An 18,313-nucleotide genomic window follows, 5' to 3' on the forward strand; every position below is an offset into this window, starting at 1 on the left:
GCAGGGTAACTAATCTTGAGGGTGACATATATCTTAACGGAGGGAGTGTCATAGGGTGGTAATATTTTGGGGAATATATTGTGTTTTTCTCTTTTTTGTTTCTTTTTTTTTTTTTAAGATTTTATTTACGTATTTGACAGACAGAGATCACAAGTAGGCAGAGAGGCAAGCAGAGAGAGAGGAGGATGCAGACCCCCTGCTGAGCAGAGAGCCCGACACGGAGCTGGATCCCAGGACCCTGAGATCGTGACCGGAGCCTAAGGCAGAGGCTTCAACACACTGAGCCACCCAGGCGCCTTCTCTTTTTTGTTTCTTGATATGTTCGTTTATTCATTCATCCAAAGAAAGGTAATTAAGTGCCTCTCTGTTGCATGGGGATCTAGAGACAGAGAGATAAAAACGACAGGCAAGGCTCTGGCCTGCCCGGACTTTACGTCCTAATAGGAAAGGCAGTTGGTAAAACAGCCGCAAATACTTCCTTGGTGCCTTCTGTGTGTCAGGCCCTCCATTTAGGAACTCATGTGTTTCTCACAATGTTACCATTGTAGCATATGTAGTATAGATATAGTATGCTACTATTATCCTCCCCATTTTACAAATTAGGAGAGGGAGGCATCGGTGGGCTGAGTAACTTGCCAGATGTGCACAGCTAAGAGTAACAAAACAAGGATTTGAACACAGGAAGGAAGATTTTAGAGTCCATGATCTTAATCGATACAGACTGGCACACATCTGGGTCTGGGCCTGGAACTGGGTAGATAGAGACACAGACAGAACTAGAGAAGGCTGTAACCATTCACAATCCCAGGGGATGGGAGACCCCTGAGTAAGTAATCTGGAAAGGGACTTAACGTTTTAGTAGAGAAAGCCGGTCAGTCAAGAGCCAGGTAGAGGGGCACAAGAGTACATGCTATGAAGAAAGCAACGGGATGGGCATGGCGAAGGCAGGCTGCCCAGGGCAGGTGGCGTTAGCATCACCCAGGGCAGGTTCTCAAGGCCTGCCCAAGCCAAAAGCAAGTATGTGCACGAGTGACTAGGCCCCAGGTTTCAGCCACAAACCCCAGAGAAGAGCCAGGACTGGAGCAGTCACATCTCAGCCATCACTGTCCCAGGACAGCTCCCACCATGGCAAAGACCAGCTGCACTGAGTCATCCTCAGTGCAGGATCAGCCTGTCTTCCCTCTGGTGCCCTAAGTACCTCCCATGTACCCTCACCAGATGCCATGGAGAAGGGAAGGGAAGGGGAGCAGGAACCCCAAAGACTGGGCCCTTTACAAAATAGACTAAACATTTACCTCCAAGGCTTATTTAAATGATGGAACCTGAATAAATTTACCTGACTTACCAAGCATAAAGCCCTCTGGGCACCTCAGGCCCTATCTAGCAGCACGCACAGACATTGGTGATGTCACTGCTTGCCGTAAAGGCTACATCTGGTGCAGAGAGAAGAAAGGACGAAGGGTGATCACAAGAGAAGCTAAACAGATCCTGTCACTTCCCTTCAAGGCGGAACAGTTCCGGCTGCACAGATGGTTAGTTACATGGAGGGTTAGGAATAAAACGCATGTATTAGATGCATCTCTGGAGAGAACAAAAGGATTATTCATTGTTTCATTATCATTTTTTGGAAAGCTTTAAACGTGATTTAGGAGAAGCCATTTGCGGTATTGCTGCATGCAATTACCCAGCACAAATTTGGACGAACCCGGCAGCTATTTCCAGACTTCCAAATGTGGGTCATGAACACACGTTCATCAAAATGGACAATGCGACTGAGTGGCTTCCCACATTCATCATTGTTTCTCTGAAAGGCATTTATTAGCAACTGCCTGCATGGGGTTCAGGCAGCCGGGGTTTTATATACAGAAATTAAGCAGTCATAGTCCCTACCCTCTCGAAATCTAAGCTTGGCAATGCTAATTTGAGCAATCGCCTAAAAATACAACGAAACAAGACTCATCTGCAATTATTCTCTGTCCCACATGCTCCTGTTCCATGGCTCTTTCTCACTGTCCACTTGGGGATTCTGTACCTGCTGTTCTTGCTACCTCAAACTCCACCTGGGTTAAAGTAGGAACATGGAACATCGGGTTGGGGCTATATTCTTTTGGGACCAAATACTGGGGAGATTGCTTTTCTTGTGCAAAAGAAAGAGGCTCACACTGTTGAATACCTACACAGTTTCCATTATTCTACCATACCCAGCTTTTTTTTTTTTTTTAATGCATTTCCTACTATCATTTGCAGCTAGAGGAGGGCATGTAACACATTTCTGACCAATGAGATGTAAGTGGAAATCACCACATAGGGCTTGTGGGAAAGTGCTTTTTTAAAGAGCTACTTTGTTGGCCTTTGCCTTCTCCCCTTCCTGTCATCTCGCCTGGAAAGGGGATGAAATGCTGGACGAGCAGGAGCCATCTTGTGACCACAAGGGGTCATTCAGAAGGGCTAAAGTCACAGCCTAAGGATGCTAAACAGAGACATAGAAAGAAACAGGGTCCCTTTGCACCAATTTGAATTGATATGTGAGGAAAATAAGACTGCCATAAAGTTGACCCCTAGTATATTTATTAGAACCCTGATTGGTTCTAAGTGTTGTGCAGGTGAGGTTGTATAAGTTAGGGCACCACTGTGACTAAAGCTCCCTTTTTGATAGTATTTTCTTCCTTTCTTGAGCACTGGCAGTTCTCTGGGGAATTTGGAGCAAGGTTAGCATGGGCTGAGTTTTGCCCCAGTTCAATCTTGAGCATCAAACAACAATTTTGTGAGGGTCTAAGATGCACATCTTAGAAGAACAACAAACAAGAAAGAAAAGGAGGCTAGAGTAGTGTAAAGAACAGACAGAGTAAGGAGGAGAAGCTCAAAGGGTGGAAGGAAGGAGGAGCAGCAGCACTCTGCTGGGTCGGGAAAGGCCTCCCTTCTAGGGGGTGCAGTCACTGGGAGGACCACCATAACTACCTACCACAAACTGGGGAACTTCAACAACAGAAATATATTTTCTCACAGTTCTGGAAGTTCCTTGAAAGTCCAAGATCAAAGTGCCATCAGGGTTGATTTCCAGTAAGGCTATAGACAATGTCTTCTTGGTGTGTCCTCCCAAAGCCTTGCCTCTGTTCATGGAGACTTAAAGAGAGAGAGGGAGACAGGGAGATCTGGTGACTTTTCCTCTTCTTATAAGGACACTAGTCCTTTTGGATTAGGGCCTCATCCTCGTGGCTTCATTTAACTCATTATCTCCCTAAAGGCGTTATCTGCAAATACAGTCACATTGGGGATCTGAGCTTCAACATGGATCTTAGCGGAACACAATTCAGCTATGACAAGTAGCTTATGAACAGAATCAGAAGGAAGAGACAGTGAAGGCAAACTGAAGCCTGGAGGAAGAGCATTTGAGGCGGGGGAACAGCGAGCACTAAGCTGTGTGGCAGAGAATGCTGGCATGCCCGAGGGGCAGCAGGGAGATCAGCCCAACTGCACAAGTGAACAAGGGGGAGATTGCCAGGGAGAAGGACGGGGAGGAAATGGAGGCCACATCCTGGATAGTCTTGTAGATCATTAAAAAACCTGGCCTTCACACTGAGAGAAAGGAGGAACCACTCAAGAGGTCTGAGCAGAGGAGCAACATGATCTTACTAATGTTTTAAAGAGTTCTCTCTGGTCATTGTGTGGAGAATGGACTCTAAGTGCCGAGATGGAAGCAAAACGTCAGTTAAAAGGCTGTTAAAATTATCAGGAGAGAGATGATGGAGCTTGGACTTGTGTAGTTGAGAAGTGGGCAGATCTGGGATTTATAAAGGGAGAGATGATGGGATCTGCTATCGATCAACAAAGGTGAAAGAGAAGAGAGGAGTTTGGAACACCTCCAAGATTTTTGCCATAGGCACTGGAAGAATAAAATTGCTATGTACTCAAGTGGATTATGGTGAGAAACTCAATTTTGAGGGGTGAGATATCAAAAGATGAGTTTCAGGTAAGTTAATTTCAAGACACCTTTTAGAAACCCAAGTGCGGGGCATCTGGATGGCTCAGTTGGCTGAGCACCTGACTCCTGATTTTGGCTCAGGTCATGGTCTCAGGATTGCAAGACTGAGCATCATGTCAGGCTCCTGATCCTGTCTGGATGCCCTACAATTTATTTAACCATTCATCTGTTGAAAGACATCTCAGTTGCTTCCAGGTCTTGGCAATTAGGAATAAAGTTATTCATATTAAAGTTTTTGTGGACATAAGTTTTCAACTCCTTTCAAGGATCATGATTGTATCATGTGGTAAGAGTATGTTTAGTTTCGTAAGGAGCTGCCAAACTGTCTTCCAAAATGGCTATGCTGTTTTGCATTCCCACCAGTAGCGAAGGAGAATTCCTGATGTTCTACATCCTCACCAACATTGGGTATTATCACCATCTGAAATTTAGCCGTTCCAGTAGATATATAATGGCATCTCATTGTATTAATTTGCAATTCCCTAATGACATATGGTGTGGATCATCTTTCCACATGCCAACCCCTAATTTTTGTTGTATCCTGTTCAATGGAAGAAATTCACTAGGTCCAGCCCACACTGAAGGGGAAGGGACTACACGAGGTCATGGATAGTAGGAGATGGGGCCACTGGGGACCATCTCAGAGGCTGACCAGCATAATTAAACTAAGAAATGAGTGGAGGAGAGGATTAAAGACAAATATAGACACTTTGGAGGAGTTTTGTTATTAAAGAGAAGCAAAGAACTGAGAGGTTAGTTGTAGAAGTATGTGGAGTCAATGCTTTCCTTTTCTTTGTTTTGCAACAAACCAGATCATTCTTACCAATAAAGGTGACACTTTGGATATATTGCTATATAACCAAATAAAATTCTATTTTATATCTTTATTCATATACTTCCTAGAAGTATGGTGAAAATTGCTAAAGTTTGTAAATAAGAACCCTGAAAGGGAATTTTTTCTTTTTTTTTTTTTTCAAGATTTTAGTTATTTATTTGAGAGACAGAGAGTATGAGAGAGAGAAAGACAGCATCAGAAGTGGGAGGGTCATAGGGAGAAGCAGACTCCCTGCTGAGCAGGGAGCCAGATGCAGGGACTCTATCCCAGGACTCCAGGATCATGACCAACTGCGCCACCCAGGCACCTGGGAATTTTTTTTTTTTTTTTTTTTTTTTTAAGATTTTATGTTTGGGATGCCTGGGTGGCTCAATCGGTTAAGCATCTGCCTTTGGCTTGGGTCATGATCTCAGGGTCCTGGGATTGAGCCCTGCATTGGGCTCTTTGCTCAGCGGGGAGTCTGATTCTCCTGCTGCCTGCCACTCCCCCTGCTTGCGCTTGCTCTTGCTTGCTCACTCTCTCTCTCTGTCTCTTTCTCTCTGGCTCTGATAAAAAAAGATTTTATTTATTTGTCAGAGCAAACGAGAGGTGTCCCAAAAGAGGATTTTTTCTAATCATCTGTTTTGTACCCACACGGGGATCAGAAAGAAGCACACACCCAGTGCTCCCAGGACACTTACAAGTTCACCTTCTAATTGCCAAAATCAGCCACACAAGTTTATTTAGGCAGATGAAACCAATAGACTTCAGCGTGGGCAGACATTCTCTCTTGGCTTGAAAACAAGTCTACAGCTGCTTGGAAAAGGCAGGCTGCTGGGCAGAGACCTGCACATGCCAAATGGCCCAATGACCGATTAAATTGTTACGGGACTGGAGTGATCATTTAAATCATGACTAATGTCTGCAGTTCCTTTAGCTTCTGACTCTCCACTACAACAACACAATAAAATATGCACTCAACACAGAGACAAAGTAAATGAATGGGCCAATTAATTCATGAAAGCAAATGCCCTAGATCTGTGTCTGATGTCAGTTCATTGAGAACAAATGAGTCTTGGGATCTCCTGGGTATAGGGATTGGGCAACAGCAGGGTTTGGAGGAAGGTGATAAACAATGTGCTTTCTTTCCCTTCCACATCCAAAACCAACACAGAGGTAAAACACAAAATGGAAATTGAAGTGTTTGCTTTACTACTGGTAACACTGTATCCTCAGAGTTCAGTCTGTTCTAGTCCCATCCCAGTCTAGACCTTGAGTCACCATAGCCTTACACTGATCGTGTGCAGTGAAGGAAGCAAGAGAACAGGAATCCTCAGTTTATAGCCTTCCAGTGGATTTGCTCTTCTTTGAGGAAGATGAGCCATTGGCTGTCACCCACCATGATGTACTTGGGGGCCAAAAATTTTAAATGAGTAAAATGCAGGATCATGTTTTTGCAGTTAATGAGAAATGCTATATTTCATTTAGTTAGGACTATCGGGAAACCACAGATATAAAGGTAATGACACTTACAATGTAACCAACTGTGTACTGAACCAAGAAAACCCTCAATGGCTTCCACGTGGTCCCTTCTTCCCTCCCATCCCCCTCTCATCAGAGAAGATAATCTTAGCCTCTTCTATTGAGAAGTGGGGGCAGGTGGAGAATGGACGGTCACAAGCCTACCTTGGATTGCATGCTCTCAAAATTCATGTAGCATTGGATTTTATTGAAATTCTTTCCTCTTCTGGAAGGCCATGGGGAAATGGCAGAGGCATTATCTAGCAGAAGTTCCTTCACAGAGAAACGTGGTGGTGGGGGGCAGGGTAAAGTTCCCCTCTAGCAGCAGCAAAACTAGCCAGAAAAATGCCCAACACCTCCTGAGGCCCCAAGATGCCTTCTCTACAGGCGTGTGAGAGGCAGACCAAGAAAGGAAATCCAGCAGGTTTTTTCAAGTCCTTACCATGCACCAAGGCCTCGGCCAGGTACTGCAGGGATAAATTCACACTCAAGGAAAGTTACAGCCTGGGGTAAAGTCCCCATCACTGCCACCATTATGAGCCTCTGAGACTTTGATAGCGTGAATACTCAACTACGTTGGGGGGTAAATGGTGAGTATCTTTTCCTGCAGTCATTTTATCCTTACCCAAACATATTCCAGGCACTATATTGAGTTCTGGAAGCCAGGAGAGAAGGAAACAGAGTCCTCATGGAGCTTATATTCCACCACCATGACAACTCTGCTTTTGGGGAACACCCTAAGGCCAATTCTACTCCACCAGAGAAAATTCTAGCTGATCTATAAAGAACCTTCTACTCTAAAATTCCACTTTAATTCTCTCCACCTCTGATCTTTACCTCTCGGCTATTTGATGTGCGGTGAGCTTCCTGCTGGTGATTCTAGACTCACTGCAGGTACCCCTCCTCCAAGGAGCCTTCCCTGACCCCTTAGCTGGCTGGGCTCAGTGGTTGGTGCTGTGCCCTTGGCACACTGTGTGGGCTTCCATCGCCCAGGAGAAGGGCACTTTCCATTCCTTGAGGGCAGGTGCAGTTTCTCATACCACTTTATTCCCCCAGCACCAATCACATTGCCTGGGACGGTCGGCACTCAGAAAATACTTGTCACGCTAAACACTCCCTCCAACCAAAATAATCTCAAGTGTCCCAGTTTCTAGGAAGCTCCAAATCTCAAAATTCCAAAAGCAGGTTAAGGACAAGGCGGGGGAGAGCGGGTCCTGGGCAGCCGTGCTTCTGTGGCTTGCAGACCACCCTGAGGGAAGGCATGGAATACTTTGGTGGTGGGTGGGGGGGATGTACGTACCTAACATTATCTGATGCCAGGAATTTCATCTAATATGCCCCGAGGTAGATGCACACCACACCCAGAGAGGTGTTCCAGCAGGTGTGCCGCAGAGTCCGCAGGCTCCGAGCCCCGGGCGCCGGCAGGGGGAGTGCGAGAGCCACCGGGCGCCCCCAGCGGGGCGGGTACAGGGCCGGGAGGGGCGCTCGGGTAACTTTTTGGTTGGTTGCCGCAGGGTGCCCGATCGCCCAGGCCCCTTTTAAACTTGGTCTCTCCAACGCCCTCTCTTTTCCGCCGCGGCGCGCGACTCGGTAAGTACCTTACGACCGGCTCGACGCCGAAACAGGCCACGTGGGGGGGTCTCTGGTGGCACTTACTAGACCCTTCCCTCCTTGTCCCCGCGCTCGCCCCGTCCGGGCGTCCGTGACCCCGGTTCGGCCTCAGCTAGGCGCCCCTTGGGAAAGGTCTCCCGATGCCAGGGAAGGAGCCCCGGGGGGGGGAGGGGGCACCACCTCTTAGGTGGGCATGTCCTCGGGGATCCGGGGACCCTAGTTCCCGGGAAGCACCCTCCTGGCGCCTAAACACCCCCTAGTCCCCGCATGTCTCGTGCCTGTGGCCCCGACGCTCAAGGGTTCCAGGCCACAGAAGCTTCAACCTCCTATTTCAACAAAAAGAGAGCTTTCGGAGAACGCAGCTGGGGGCCGGGGGCCGCCGAGCCGGCTGGGTGTCCGCGTTGCCGCCGCACTCGGGGCTCCAGCCTGCAGGCTCTTGGCAATCACCCCCGACATTGCCAGTTTGGAGAGTGAGCGAGATCGTGGATCTGCGCGCTTGCGGTTTCCGTGCGGAGCAGCGTGGTTACAATGCCAGCCACAAACCGAGGGGACTCCGCACGCGCAGCCGCTGACTACAGACGCCTTTGCGTTGCCACTTTGCAGGGTAGTTGGGCTTTTCCAAAGGTCTGGGATGAGTCTTGCCAAAGCTAATAACTGCTGTGAGCCCTCATCAAGGAGCCTGCAATGTTCTCCCCCAAAGTCATGGTTTTCTGTCCTAGGGGAAAAAGTCTGAACCATTGGGGTTCTGATTTTTGTCCACTAAGACATTGGCACACCTTGCTGTAGAAAGGGTTAGTCTCCGAACTTTGTAGAGATCTAAATTTAGAGTTGAATGAATGAAGAACTCGTTGTAGATATCCTAGGTATCACTTAGGAATCTCCCCCTGAAATATGAAGCTTGTGAGGTTCACATTTGCCCTAGAGTTATGAAAATCTTTAGCACTTATTAGAAAATAATTCAGTTTTACTGATTAGGAAACCCAGTGGAACATCCATTTTTCATGCTTTTAAGGGGGGTGGGTAGTTTTGCAAGCTGTGCTGTAGGGACCCTTTTGCGGCCATATATGAGTCTAAAGCACATGGCCAGGGTTCTCTGCCCTGCATCCCCCCATCTGGTGACTAGCACTGCCACACCAGCAAATACAGTGGTCAGGCTTTGTTTTACAATTGCTTTATGTGTTGGGGCTTCCTCTTGAGCCAAACTGTTTCAACATTTCCATCTGAGACAGAAACATGGGCCGAGAGAGCCAGGCAGCATGACAAGGAAGCAGCAGCTTGAGCCAGTGTCTATTTAAGGATCCTGGAAACTGAACAGGAGCTGGAGACTGTTCTCAACTTGCTAGCTCTCTGCCTCTGTGTAAACAAGTTCCAGGCTTCCTTTGGTTTTTAAATCTGTTTGGAGTTTGTTTCAATGTTTCCTAGGTACAAACTGTTGCCAGTAGTATTTACTTTTTTTCTAAAATTGCTACTATTCCAGGCTAATGTAACAAAGAGATAAAGCTGTCACTGAAATGAATTCTGTGGAATCCCAGAGGATAAGAACTTAATTCACTGTTCATTTTACTCCTGGCTGAATGTTACCAAGAAGGTTCCCAAGTGTGAGGAAATTTTGGAGAATGTCACCTTTTTACAGAAATTCTATTCAAAGGAAGCTTTTTATTCATCAAATGTAGCTAGTAGATAACTACAATTAAAGACTCTACAAAACAAAAAGCCCCAACCCATAAAAAGGGACATGATATTCCTAATGTTGTTGTTCTCACTTTTCTCCCAGGGTCAGTCCAGTTCAAGATGTTGACAAACTTCAGGTATGGACCAAATGGAGAGAATTTGGCTTGAGTTATTAAATAGCTGAATGGAATTCTTGGCCAAGGATGAGAACCCTAATCTGATTAGATATGCTTCTCTGATGGGTTAAAGGATTTACCTGAGGCCAACAAAATGGGACTTGGTTACGGTTACATGATCACATCCCTTCTCCCTGCTGAAAGTATGTTTTAATTAGAAAGGGGGAAAGCCGGGTGTGGTGAAAAAACAATGAATACTGTTACGCTGAAAATAAATAAAAAATTTTTTTAAAAAAAGGGGGAAAGCCTCTAGTATATAGGTAATACTTTATTATGCCAAGAAAGGTTATTTTTTAAGTGGATTTTTAAGTATTTGACATTTAATCTTTGAAAGTATCTTTTCCAGTGGTCGCCATTTTGCATTTGAGTCTTCCAGAAGGTTGAGGTAGATTGTTAGCTTTAGTAAAATAGGGTTTGAGTTAAGCATGCACTTTTATATCAGAACATTGCTGAGTGGACAACGTATAGTATGTTGGGGAGTTCTATTTACTTACTTGAAAATTTCTCTAAACATGGTCTAGAAACCACTGGTTATTTCTTACTAGCACATTTAGTACTTGCTGCTCTAACTACCTGCTGTGATACTTCTTTTACAGGGCTGCTGCCTGAAGGAAGCTTTTCACATAGATAACGTGTATTTGCACATGTGGTAATTTATATATATATATATGTTTTTCCTTCCTTTGTCCCTTTCATGGTAGTAGCAGCGGTGAATTTTGAGCAGGTGCCAAATAGCTTTAAGAACATCTACCTGCCCCATAGAGAATTTTATAGAATATAGTTCCATTTCTACCAGCCAACTATCCCCAGCCTGAAGCTTGACACCACTATCTTGACAAGTTTGTCAGTTGTGCTTTATAATTTGCAAAGCTTATTTTTAAATCTCATTCTTTTGACAGTCCTGAAGATACGTTTCAAAGTAGCCTCTTAAAAACTTGGTTTCAGGGGCGCCTGGGTGGTTCAGTGGGTTAAAGCCTCTGCCTTTGGCTCAGGTCACAATCTCAAGGTCCTGGGATTGAGCCCCGCATCGGACTCTCTACTCAGCAGGGAGCCTGCTTCTTTCTCTGTCTCTCTTTCTCTCTTTCTCTTTCTCTCTCTGCCTGCCTCTCTGCCTACTTGTGATCTCTGTCTATCAAATAAATAAATAATTCTTAAGAAAAAAACTTGGTTTTATATGCTTATAAATTTTTCCATAATAAATCATTTTAATGATTACATTTGATCCTTTTGACAGAAGACATGGATTCTTAAGGATCAGTGAGGGGCTGGTTGCAAAGGAGCATGAGGGAGTTTTGAGGAAACATTTTATATCTTGTTCATGGTGGTGATTACGTTTGTCAAATTTCGGGGTGAGTTTTGCTAAATGTAAATTACACGTCAATAAATGTGACTTTGAAAACTTCTCTGGCATCTAAATGACCTTCCCAATGAAATCTATGGCAAAGCAGTTTTGGATCAGTGTTGAATGATTTCCTGAGGGGTTAAAAATGGCAAAACATCAAAATCATTTTGGGGATATAGTCATGTAAGTAACTCGTGCACACAATAAATAACCAAGTAAAATGGAATCAAAAGGTTTATGTTGGCTTACTCATCGAGGATATAAAATTTCTCTTTATGGATATTTCAAGCAACAACACATACTCTGGTCTTGACAGCTGCATTTTAAGTCAGCTGCCAGGCACTTTGCCCTCAGTCTCGACAGTCCATTCTAGTGGCCACATGGTGGCAGAACACAGGAGTGTGGGATTTCTGTTACCTTTCTATGCCCTGTAACTGGGTTGGCACTGCTTTGGGTTCCTTGTAGTTTTGTTTTCCACACCACCAGTTTCCGCATCCCAAGAAAATTTAAAATGGCTTCAACCGACGCCAGCCAGGGAGTTCGAGCAATGAGGTGAGGTTTTAGCTGCTGAGTAACTGGGCTTGGGTTGATTTCAAAGCTTGGTGCATCAACCACACGGCTTCCTCCTGAAAAAAAATCAGCCTGAACTCTTAGGATATTCAAGGATGCTTTCGCAAGGATGCATGGACCAATTTTGGTTGTGAGTCATTGTTCTCTACTGTAGGTAATAAGTAGGTCTAACCACAGAGCCTGCTGAGCCCTGCCCTGTGACCATGTGTTCTGATGGCTGCGTGATGCCATCTTGCCGCAGGCGCAAGCAACCCCCTTCAGATGCCTGTGTGCTTCCAGGTTGGATATGTACCTTGGTCCATCTCCCCCAATACCCTTCCCTCTATGATGGCAATACTGTTGCCTGATACCTTGGTTAAATTAAGTCCAGCAAACGCCAAAGATGGGATTAGGAGTTGGAGCCTGCCCCACAGTCACGCAGTGTAAACTTGCCCTGCTGGGCATAGCACGTGCCCGCACGCTGAGCAGAGAGCTAAGGCGACACTGGGATACTGCCAATAGGACTATTCAACTACTTGTCATTTTGTGCCCAGGTGCCCTGAGAAGTGAAGCAGATCTGGAGTTGAATGAAATGTTTCCAAAGAGGGTTTATTAATTGAGTGAGGAGGCTGGGCTTAAAGAGAATCTTTATGACTATAAAAGAAAATGTGATTGCAATGTGGCTTTATGCTAATGGTTATGATTTCACTGAAAATGTAAAATCTTAAGAACTCCAGTCACTATCTCCCCCAGATGTCACTTGCCCAGTATCATGGTTATGCTCTTGCTCATGTTGGTTCAGGTAGACTGAGTCACATAATTAGAGATCAAGAATGGGCATATCCCATTTTTGACAGAGATACTCTACAGTAGTCATAAGTCCTGACTACAAGTAGTTTATGGTTCTTAAAAAGCAAGCAAAACTTTGTAGTTCAAGTGACTATTCCAAACCAAAATAAGTATTTTTTTAAAGATTTTACTTGTTTTTTTAATAGAGACAGCAAGAGAGGGAACATAAGCAGGAGGAGTGGGAGAGGGAGAAGCCCGAGCCGAAGACAGACACTTAACAACTGAGCCACCCACAATTAATGGCTGAGCCAGCCCTTAAAATAAGTATTTTTGAGGTTTCTAAAACCTTAAAATATTTTCATAATTTGGCAAATATTCACTGTGTGTGTTTCTCTTGTGTGTTAAGTCCTGTGATAGACAACTCCTGCCTGTACGGCACTTGCGTGGTGTGACTTACACATATCACTATGTAAGATGAAGCCAGGGACAGAATATGCCCCCATCAACTTCTGTTAGAAGGAGTAACTTCACTTAGTATCTGAGTCAGTATATGAAAGATCCAGTTGTTAGGACAAACTCTGAAGAGACTATTTTTACACACACACCATCACTACCACATTCCCAGAATGATTTAGGGCTTCTAACAAACAGTAAACAATAAATAATTAGAAGAGGGGATAAAAGCTCAGCAAGAAGAGAGCAGGATTATAAAACCAAGCCATTAGACCTCATGCATTAGGCTCTTGCCAATTTGGCTCTGAGCCTCCTGGGAGCTGACAAAAAGAGCCTGTTGGTAAATTTGTCATTAGGCCCTTGAATATGAATTTAAAATGGAAAAGAAGGAGGAAGTGGGATAATTTGCATTCTCAGCTCCCTGGAATCTAAGTGAAAAGAAGTTTTTTTCCCCCTTCATGATCTCAGGCACCTTGAAGGAAGAAGTAGTACAGAAAAGGTGTCCATATGACTAAACAAGGATCTAGAGATCATGGAAACTGATGGACTTGACACAGAATAGTGAGGCTGGTCTGCCAGTGACCCCAGCTCATTATCAAGGCAAAGGGAGAACACCTCTTGAGAAAAAAGCCATGTTGAGATTGTGTAAACAAACACCAGATATGTGTTTGAAAGGCTTATTTTCATCTTGCACTCAAAGTTTGCCTTTCCAAAATTTACCGCATATTCATGAACTGAAGAGTTCTTATTCCAATATTATGTTATATTATCACAATCTGGGACTATGCAACCATGACTAGAGGGCCCCCAAGTGGAGCTTATCTACACTGCAAGGGGCCAATTTCTTGTACTCTCCACCACTGCCATCTCCATTTCCAGAGGGACAGCTCCACATCAATCTGTTTCAGAGATAAAGAGATAAAGTTCAGTCAAATCAGTTTGATTTAGGTCATAATGACTTGTTTCTAGGAGCAGAGCCTAATACCAATGATTTTTCCCTTGGACAAATGCCCTAGCATGTTACCTCCATGCAGAATAGAGCACACTGTATCATTTACAGACCTTCTCCAGTAGAGAAATATGTGCAACTTTGGGAATCATCATAGGGTCAAACTGCACTCCTAAACACAGTAGGCACTGACCACAAGTCACCGGAGCACTTGAAACCTGGCTACTCCAAACCAACATGCACTGAGGTGTAAAAAATACCAGCTTTGAAAGAATTAATATAAACAAAGAATGGAAAGTATCTCAATTTTATACTGACTATATATTAGATAACATTTTGGACACTGGGTTAAAAGAAATATGAAAGTTATATAAATGCAATTTGCATCATATTTCTGTTGGGCAGTACTAATCTAAAACAAGAATCAAAATATTCATGGAAACAGGCAGATTGTGGTTCCAGTCCATAGAAAGGTGTTGCCATCCTACTATAGGACCTGAAGGAGAAGCAAGAGTAAAATTAGATTAGCACTCACAATACAGCATTCCCAGGTAAACAGCTCTTCTTTTCAGGATGAAGGGGCACAGAGCTAGTGCCACTTAAAGACCTGACATAAATTCTACCCTCAAGCTGCTAGCACTTCTGGGGATTGTAAATAAAAGGCTTCAGTGGGTACCTGGGTGGCTCAGTCATTGGGCCTCTGCCTCCAGCTCGGGTCACGATCCCAGGGTCCTGGGATCCAGCCACACATCAGGCCCCCTGCTCAGCGGGAAGCTTGCTTCTCCCTCTCCCACTCTCCCTGCTTCTGTTCCCTCTCTTGCTGTGTATCTCTGTGTCAAGTAAATAAATAAAATCTTTCTTTAAAAATAAATAAATACAAATAAAAGGCTTCAGGATGTACTTATTAAACACTCTTTTGTTTTAAGACTATGTGCAAGTACTTGTGTGTTCATTAGAAGAATCAGGGACCAAAGGACTTGGTATTGCTACATCTCATCAAAATACAGCCTCCTTAGTGAAGAATCCATATGAAAAACAGTTCTGGTTTCCTGACCTAGTTAGTTTGGGGTGTATGTGTGTGTGTCTGAATTAATCTGTCTTTCACATTCAATGGAAGGTAAAGACTGGGGAGGTGGCACCCTAAGTATTACCAGAACTTACATAAAACACAATTTTTAAAAACTACCTTATGTTAAGCAAAATGTTCCACAACAATCTTCCTTTCCCTCATTTCACTTAGGTCTAAAAAGCAGGGTTTTTTTCCCCTTATGTGTAAAATCCCCTTTTGTAGTTTCCTTACTACAAAATGACTTTTTATCATTTTGTCTTTTTAAAAAATTCTTTATTTAAATTCAATTTAGTTAACATATACTGTATTATTAGTTCCAGAGGTAGAGTTTAGTGATTCATCAGTTGCATGTAACACCCCGTACCCATTACATCAAGTGCCCTCCTTAGTGTCCATCACCCAGTTACCCCATACCCCCACCCATATCCCCTCCAGCAACCCTATTTGTTCCTTATAGTTAAGAGTCTCTTAAGATTTGCCTCCCTCCTTGCTTTTATCTTTACCTTCCCCTATGTTCATCTGTTTCTTAAATTCCACATATGAGTGAAATCGTATGGTATATGTCATTCTCTGACTGACTTATTTTGCTTGACATAAATGCCATCTAGTTCTAGCCACATGGTTGCAAATGGCAAGATTTCATTCTTTTTGATGGCTGAGTAATACTCCCATACTCCCTGAATTGTTAATTTTAGCCATTCTGACAGGTGTGAGGTGGTATCTCATTGTGGTTTTCATTTATGTTTTCCTGATGCCAAGTGATGTTGAGCATTTTTTCATTTGTCTGTTGGCCATCTGGAGCTTCTTTGGAGAAATGTCTGTTCATATCTTCTCCCCATTTCTAGACTGGATTTTTTGTTTTGTTTTTTGGGTGTTGAGTTTGATAATTTCTTTAAAAATCTTGAATACTAGCCCTTTATCTGATAAGACATTTGCAAATATCTTCTCCCATTCTGTTGGTTGCCTTTTAGTTTTGTTGACTGTTTTCTTTGTCATGCAAAGGCTCTTTATCTTTGTGAAGCCACAGTTGATCATTTTTGCTTTTGTTTCTCTTGCCTTTGGAGACATGTTTAGCAAGAAACTGCTGAGGGCGAGGTCACAGAGGTTGCTGCCTATGTTCTCCTCTAGGATTTTGAGGGATTCCTGTCTCACATTTAGGGCTTTCATCCATTTTGAGTTTATTTTTGTGAATGGTGTAAGAAAGTGGTTCAGTATCATTGTTCTGCATGTGGCTGTCCAATTTCCCCAATACCATTTGTTGAAGAGACTTTTTCCATTGGACATTCTTTCCTGCTTTGTCGAAGATTAGTTGACCATAGAGTTGAAGTTTATCATTTTGCCTTTGAACAGTAAGTGGATTTTTCCCTTAGTTTGTACATTTCTCGTAAGCAGTGATTCTTTAGAGGGGATGGGGTATTGGAGGCCATTTTGCTGTCCTTGAGGGACCTTTGTATTCTCTGAACACACTGGATTCTCACAGTTGGGTGGGTGAGGGGTGTTACTGGCCTCTTGAGAGCAGAGATCAGGGATGCTGCAAAATACCCCCATTCCAAAGGCACAGGGCACCCCCATTCCAAAGGCTTATCTAACCCAAAATGCTAGTAGTGCGGAGGGTTAGAAACTCTGTCTTAGAAAATGCTGTTCCCAACAATGCCCACCTGTGAAGGTGGTACAGCGTATGACCAGGCCGTCCCAAACTGTGACTTACCCACACACAGGCTTTGAGGCCTGCAAAGGCTTATTCACTAGCTTCGTTGTTTTCTCTTCCATGTGAACTTATTTATCACAGCACTTAGAAAACAGTAGTTCATTATTATCTTAAGCACAGAGCTGTATGTATATGGATTTTCTTCCAAGCCTCTCAAAATTCTAGTTTTAACATTGATTATAAGTGGCCAGACAGTCAAAATTTGCTCATCACAAACTTGTGGCTTGCTTTTTCTTTTTTCTTTCTTTCTTTTTTTAAAGATTCATTTATTTCAGAGAGAGAAAGAGTATGTGTGCAGGGAGCGGTGTGGCAGGGGCAGACAGAGAAAGTCTTAAGCAGACTCTCTGCTGAGCCCAGAGCCTGACACAGGGCTCAATCATACAACCCATGAGACCATGGCCTGAACCGAAACCAAGAGTAAGATGTCCAACAAACTTCACTACCCAGGTGCCCCAAATTTGTGGTTTTCTTAACCAGAGTTGGTCGAACTGCAAGTCTTCACTCGATCACTGAGGCAGAACTTGCCCAAGTCTGTTGGGGCGACTATCAGATCCCTAACCAAGTCTTAGAATCCATAAATCACCCCCAAATGGTCACAATTATCTACTTCTGCGAGAAATAACTTAAGACTTCTTAAGGAGCCCTTAACACATCAAAAGAACATTCTCGATTCACCTGCAAAACAAAAACCCATATCCAAGGAATTGATATTAAACATCACTGACCATGCTCCACCCTCTCTAATTTAAACCTTGACCAAAATATTCTGTCTAATGTTAGAACCCAGAGAACAACAACAACAACAAAAAAAACCAAACCTGAAACCACTGAATTACTCTCCTGGCAAAAGTGAAGCAAGCCCCTTTAAGTTGCCTGGGCTGGAATCTGGGTTCAGTTGATGAGCCTGCCATAAGCCAGAGCCCTTTCAAATTACCTGTCGCTGCAAAGACGCGTTCAACGCAATTGCTGTGAGATGGAACAGCAGAACAAGGCTCCCAGTAGCAATGTGGGGCTAAGGCTGTGAACACTCCATGCGAGATGGGGCCAGGGTTACTGGAGCTCTGAGCAGTCAGAGGTGCTGCCTACCTCTCAGATTCAGCTGCCCTCCTTTGCTGACTTCGGAGAACAGCCATTTGTAATCTGATACTTTCTCACATAAAAGAAACACAGCACGTGCCCTGTGGGTACAGACGGTACGGAGATGAAGACCAACATGCCAAACCGCTGAGTCCGCAGGGCCAGTATGACAAGGACAAAATGGATGAGGTCCATGAGGTAGTTCAGGGAGCACTGCACACCGTTCACAGCCCCTCACTCTGCCTCTGGAACGTTCTCTTAAAGAAGCTGGGTCATGGTCAGGTCAAAGGACCAGAGACCTACAGGGCAGCAGTGCTGGGCTAGAATAAGTATAAATAGGTATCAGAGACCTTGGTGAGAATTTCAGCTCCGGAAGCGAATGGCACTGTCAAGTTGGGTAAATGAAGCTTTCTGGGGCTCAGTTTCCATGTCTGTGAAATGGGAATATTTAGAGAACTACCTTGGGGCACCTGGGTGGCTCAGTGGGTTAAAGCCTCTGCCTTTGGCTCAGGTCATGATCCCAGAGTCCTGGGATCAAGCCCTGCATCGGGCTCTCTGCTCAGTGGGGAGCCTGCTTCCTCCTCTCTCTCTGCCTGCTTCTC

The 18,313-nt window shown here is 44.2% G+C and overlaps 1 pseudogene across 1 annotated transcript in view; it reads right to left on the bottom strand.

Moving 5' to 3' along the window:
* Nucleotides 1-8,246: 8,246 nt before the first annotated feature.
* LOC308352459 (ferroportin-like) overlaps nt 8,247-18,313 on the bottom strand; it is a 29,285-nt pseudogene continuing 19,218 nt past the window's right edge. The window contains exons 9-10 of the transcript in view: nt 17,827-18,010; nt 8,247-8,643 (exon numbers count right to left, since the gene is read on the bottom strand). The product of the transcript in view is annotated as a ferroportin-like (transcript). The remainder of the gene's footprint in view (nt 8,644-17,826; nt 18,011-18,313) is intronic.

The sequence above is a fragment of the Martes martes genome (assembly GCF_963455335.1).
Source record: "Martes martes genome assembly, chromosome: 11".
Classification (NCBI taxonomy): domain Eukaryota; kingdom Metazoa; phylum Chordata; class Mammalia; order Carnivora; family Mustelidae; genus Martes; species Martes martes.